Genomic DNA, 6,522 nt, shown 5'->3' with positions numbered 1-6,522 from the left:
TGGATAGCCATTATTTAAAAAAATATTTATTGCCTTAATCAAATTGTTTTGCTGGAAACGTGGATGACACAACCGTACAATTTTATCGACCAAATTGTAAATAACCCTCCTTTTATGACACAGTGGATGGTGTGAATTAAAATTTAGAAACCTGCCACAAAATGTCGCTTTGCGATATAAGTCAAAAACTAGAGTTTGATCTTCCACAATCAACATAGTATCCAAGAAACTTAGTTTTCCATCTATGCCAACCTCCATAGTGAATTGTAATCTACTATGTAAAGAATTAAAAATGTTTAAGATGTCATTAATACTTTCAGATGGAGCCGCTAAAATAATATCATCCACATATCGAAAATAAAATAAAAGCTTAATAGGTAATTTTTCAATTGCTGTTAATTCGAAATCTTGCATGACTATATCCGCCGCAATTGGAGATAACGGAGAACCAAAAATCTGTTTGTAATATTTGTTATTAAACATAAAAAAGGTGGAGTTCAAAACCAAACGAACAGCAATTAAAAACTCATTTAATGGTATAACAGTCTTCCCCGATATATAATCCCATCTCTTTGCAATACTATCAGACACTAACTCTATGGGAACATTCGTAAACAAAGAAACTACATCTAATGATACTAGCAAATAGTCAGGTTCGATGCAAATATCTTTTAGTTTTTCGACAAGTTGAAAACTATTCCTGATGTAACTAGGTGCTTCTAATATAGAATCGTTGATGATATTATGCAGATATAACGAAAAATAATATATTGTTTATAAGCATTTAATTCCTTAAAAGCCGCTTTAATTTCTTTTCCAATTCTCAAATTATATAACCCTAAGCTATTCACTGAGCTGCATACAGATGCAAGTTCCATAGCTATTGCCGCTATTTTATTGCGAAAATAAGAATCGGGATTATGGGCCCCGATCATAATGTAAATATACAGGTATAGTATTCCCGAGGATGCGCAATCGTCTAAAGTAGAGTCAATCAGAAATTGCCCAGGATGTCAGAATTCAATATGGCTGCGAAGTGATACACTGCATTGCTGTACGTTAAAAGAGGTTAAAGGCAAAAAAACGTTAAAAACATATTGTAAGTATTTTTATATAGATAACACAATGAATATCTTATTATATACATACGTACATTCAAGGGCTTCGATTCTTTTCCTCGGAAATTTTCACAAATTGAGAAATGACCACCTTTTTACATTAATGCTCATAAGCCCCTTTCTACCAATATAGTTTAATTTTAATCTCGGTTTAACTAACTCTTCATCTTTTTCCAGTTCTGAGAATTAGAAAAAGATAAAGGGAATTTTTTGGAATGAATATTAACGCGGATTACATTTAGGATCATTGAGAGCACAGACATAACTTATTTTTAGCAACACAACAATTAACACATTAAGGACCAGCTGTTTTAAATCAAAACTATCCCGTACGGCAATGTTAGGATGAGAGCACGAGTTAAATTCGTGAGCGATCTGTAACGTACATTCGAACACATAACACGAATATACTCGTAACAATCGTGACCGCAAAATATTAACAATTGCTTAGTAATGGCCTCTTACATACAATGTTATCAAGTTATCTTAGAACGCGATCTGGTCACATATCCGTTTTTTTTTAATTTACAATCAAAATATCAATTACGCCTTAAAAATCCCACAGTGTCGATACAGGGTTAATACAGTTATCCCCTTTACCTAAAGTTCCGATGCACACAGTGCATATCGACCACTTTGGTCCATTGAGAGAATCTGGGTCTATAAACATATCCTAATTTTAATAGATTCTTTTACAAGATTTACTTGGTTGCTCCTCGTCAAATCAACCAGCTAAGGAGACCATTGCTAAATTGTCTAGTATCTTTAATATTTTTGGAAACCCAGTTGAATTAGTCTCCGACAGAGGTACTGCGTTCACCTCTCATGAATTTATAAGTAAGCGGAATATTAAGCATCGTCTTATAGCGGTGGCCGCCCCCTGGGCCAATGGAATGTGTGAACGTGTGAATCAGTTTTTGAAATCGTCAATGCGAAAATTAGTAGACGATCAAGAGTCGTGGTCGGATAAAGTGGAGATAGTTCAATATATAATTAATAATTCATATCACAGTTCTGTCAGAAATTCTCCCTCCATGCTATTACTTGGCTACGAAAAGACCAACCAAACCGATTCACTACTACTTCGTTTTCTAAACGACGTCTCTAAAACGACATAGGGTGCTTTCCACCTATGACACAAATTGTGACACAGTGTTACACAGTGTCAGGGTGCTGCTTGGAACACATGTGTTTCGATAAAGTCCCTACAGATGGCTTACAATCAATTATAACAAATTTTTTGGCCGTATGTCTCCTCACTATTCTTGGACAAGTAAGAAGAACTTTAAAAAACCGAAACAAATAATTTTGATAAATGTCACAGTAAGTATAATATTACTTAACATAAAAAAATGATTGGTAATTTTATGTAAATCGATATAATAATCATGTAGATGTGGAAACGAAAGGCTATATTTTGTATGATAGAAACAACAACACAGCTTAGCAATAGCTCCAGTTCTACAAGCACTTATTGCGAAGTGGACAGCACTACAACAGACGATAATTTATATGAAGATGGAGATGGTTACATTATATTTACCGCTAATACAACATTTATTTTGTGTGTGTAAACGACATCGTGTGGAACAGTTTTTAGAAGTTGTGGAATCTTGGACAGAACAGGAATTTAAGGAACACTTGCGATTGTCAAAACAAACAGTATTTCGACTTATTGGTAATTATGTACATTTACATAAATAGTAGTAGTAAATTTTCCACTCTTATATTCGATATTTATTTACTTTTAAAGATAAATATAATTGATCTTATATATCTTACTAATGTCACGTCCTGATTCGCGTTTTGTTCGCGGTTACGAGACGCGACATGTTTCGGCGGAGCGCGAACGCGGAGCGGGGCGAAGCCTTGGCTTCTGCTGAGTTTGTTTTGGCGAGTTTTTACTCTCGGGCAGGCTGCTGTCACCAGTACCTTGGCTATAGGCATGATTTTAGTATGATTTATAAGAATCTTAGTTTTATGTTTTAAATTTGCACGTTTCACGCCGCCTTCGTGTACCTCATACGGGAAGAAAAAAATAATAGAGAGTTTAGAGGAATCGTCAGATCTTTAGGAGTTCTGCGAATGTTGAGATAACTTGATCTCTCGCTTGAGCGTATCATCACTTAATTCGCTTTATCTACGCTCTCTGTTTCCTTCATGAGAGGATACTGGAAGGGGTAATAATATAATTATTATGTGATAAGGTTTAACTATTTTTATATTTATTTTACACGTTTGGTTAGTAACAATACGTGGAGAGACCTTAATGCTTGTTATCAACTGAGGCTTTCGAGTTGGTGCCACGTGCGGAGGCGATCGGATTGGTGGAGGTGGCGGTACCTTAGTAGGCTTGTTGATTGGGGTACGCGCGCCCGAGGCGTGATCGGTGGACGCTGGTGGGGTTGCGACTTTTGCGGGAGTTCCCGTTTCTTCTCGTTTTTTAGTTCCGTCGTCCGCCCTCCAATAGTCCGCGGGGTCGAATTCTCCGTTGGCGACTAAGGACCTTTTTAGGGCCTTTCGATAGACGCGCCACCCTCCTCGTTTTCCCCTTGGCCGTTTAGTTTTTGGCATCTGCGATTTCGCGAATAGAATTTTGTTAGAACGTGGATGTGGAGACCTTGACGCCGTGAAAGGCGCTCGTTTGAGTTTCCACAGGAAGTTTTCCTAATCTATCGACGCTCAATTAAAAAGCGCACGTCAAGATTGGAGGAAGCGAGTGTTCTTACTGGTATTTTTTACTGGTAGAAAGATGGAGATTTGCTTGCGCTCAACGTAAGTCCTTGGTAGTCTTACCGTAACGAGAGGATTCGGAAAAATGAGGGATGATGAGTCTGTGAACGCTTTGCTTATATAATATATTATTGTTTTGTGACCCCTCGTGATAAAGGGGGTATCTCTTCCTTTGTTAATCACAAATCTTCTAGAATGTTCTAGAATGTTCGAGAATATTCTATAACGATAATTTTGTAATTACGCTTTCGATCACCCGATTTTCTTTAGTTTAGATGCGGCATTCTGTGCCCAATTGTAGGGATCGCGGTGCTCGTTTTGATGTGCTTGGTCGTCGCTTTTCGCAGTTTGTCGCGGTAAAACTTGCATTTGTTTGTTGCGACTGTTTTTTCGTTATAGGCTTTCGACGTTGCAGCGATTCCTTTGTTGCGGCGTGCGTGGATCTCCCGTGTTTGTTTTAAGGCTTTTTCTTAATTACGCCCTTCTGAATTCTGTCTTGGTGGTCTTCTTCGTATTGCAGGATGTTTTTACGATGGTTAGATGCGTTTCGCATTGCATTTGGATGCGTTTTGGGTGTGGCATGCGATTTTGTCTCGCGAGGCGATTATTTGAGTTTGCGATAATCTTAGCGTTATTTATTAAGTTTTCCGTTATCTATGGTGATGTTATTTGCGCGAGGAAATGTATTTCTTTAGTGGTTCTTTTGTTTGGCAGGCGCATTACGCGTGGCGTTTGGTCGCAACGGTTTCGGTGGCACGGCCTATAGTTCTACCTAATTGTAGTTAACGCGTACTATGTTCTCGCGCTATACTCCGTGCCTCGTGCTATACTTGTGAAGGATGGGGCGCTATGCTGTAGGCGCACCGGACGTTACACTAATTATTCTATTACAGCTGAATTTGAAACATCTGTGTTTATGCCAAATCATTTGTACGGGAGCAAATCGATTTCAGCAAAGCTGAGTATGTATATTAATATTCTTGTGGTTTATGATTAATACAAAGCCGATAAGAACAATATCAGATCGATTTGATATTTCTATCTCCTCTGTATTCCGTATTATACGTCGTGTAATCGCTTGGATTTTAACTAAATCAGATGATGTGATTAGATGGCCACAACAGCATAACACTTCGACAGTATGCACAGGATTAAAAAAAAAAGGGATTCCACATGTTTTAAGAGCGATTGATTGTATCTACATCCGTATTCAGAAACCTTTGGTAAATGAGATACCATACTGTAACCGTAAAAAAATTTTTTCCATTCACTTACAAGCTGTCATCGACTCTGATATGCGGTTTACGAACCTGGATCCTTGCATTATGCTCATGTATTGAGAAGGTCGACTTTGTACGAAATAGCGAGTGAAGATAAAGAAATACTATTTCCTAATGATACATTTGTACTTGGTGATTCCGCATATCCGTCGTTACCATGGCTTATTCCACCATTTCGAGACAATGGTCACTTAACACCTCAGCAAACAGAGTTTAATTCTTTGCATTCGTCTACTCGAGTAGGGGTATAGGGCGGGTTCTAACCCATGGAGCTAGAGGGGAATGCGGGGCGCGGGGGGTACTCGGAGGCGAGGGGAAACGGAGCGCGGGATTCTTCGGAGGTGGGGGTATGACGTCATTAGGCGAGCGGGAACGGGGCGCGGGGAAGGTACCAGGGTCGCCGGTACCGCTGTTTACTTAGGACCCCTTTTTTTCATTTTTATGATGTGTTTTTTTCACCACTATCACCCCCGTACCCACCCCAAAAAATTCGTCAGGATATTATGTGGTAACGCGGACAAAGAAAACCAAGAAGCGCTGATATTTTTTAGAAAAAAATTGTAGTAAGGTAAATACAAAAAGATTTTTGTATTTACCTCCTCCGTCTCCTCCCTCTCTTCTTCATCCTCCACCTTCTCCTCCTCTTCATTCTTCTCCTCATCGTCGTCCTCCTCCTCCTCCTCCTTCTCCTCCTCCTCCTCTTCCCCCTCCTCCTCCTCCTCCTCCTCCTCTTCTTCATTGTCTCCCTCCTATTCCTCCACCTCCTCCACCCGCTCTTCGAGGAAGGTAAATAATTCTTCCTCGTTTTCTATGTGGAGGAGGTCATATATTCAATGTACTCCTCGGCGCTTATGTTTCCAAAATTGACGAAGTCGCCATCCACATTGACGACCTCATCATCTTCGCCACTATCCTCATCCCTATCGATAATGAGGATGTCATCCTCATCCTCCTCCTCCTCCTCGCCGAGGACGATGTTCTCTTCGTCGAGAACATTCTCCTCGCCGAGAACGTTCTCGGCAAGGAGGATGTCCTCCTCTTCTTCCCCAGTCTTTTGTCGCTTCGTTGGAGGCTCATCGAGAACATTTTCCTCGCCGAGAACGTTCTCGGCAAGGAGGATGTCCTCCTCTTCTTCCCCAGTCTTTTGTCGCTTCGTTAGAGGCTCGTCGGGAACATTCTCCTCGCCGAGGACGTTCTCGGCAAGGAGAATGTCCTCCTCTTTCTCCTCTTCAGGCTTTTGTCGTTTTATTGGAGGCTTGTCGGAATTATATATTCTAAAAACACACAACACTTATGCACTCACTGCACGCGCAAAAATATTCCACCATTAACGCGGAAAATGGCAGAATATTTTGGCAGAATATTCACTCACGTCGAATACTTTTCCTCGT

At 39.9% G+C, this 6,522-nt stretch overlaps 1 pseudogene; it reads left to right on the top strand.

Annotated features, from left to right (window-relative positions):
- The first annotated feature begins 2,505 nt into the window (after positions 1-2,505).
- On the top strand, positions 2,506-5,382 carry LOC108729650 (putative nuclease HARBI1; annotated as a pseudogene).
- The last annotated feature ends 1,140 nt before the right edge of the window (positions 5,383-6,522 follow it).

This window comes from Mycetomoellerius zeteki, unplaced genomic scaffold, assembly GCF_001594055.1.
Source record: "Mycetomoellerius zeteki isolate Tzet28-1 unplaced genomic scaffold, Tzet1.0 scaffold789, whole genome shotgun sequence".
Classification (NCBI taxonomy): domain Eukaryota; kingdom Metazoa; phylum Arthropoda; class Insecta; order Hymenoptera; family Formicidae; genus Mycetomoellerius; species Mycetomoellerius zeteki.
The sequence above is the reverse complement of the archived record's forward strand: the minus strand, read 5'-3'. Positions and strand labels throughout refer to the sequence as shown.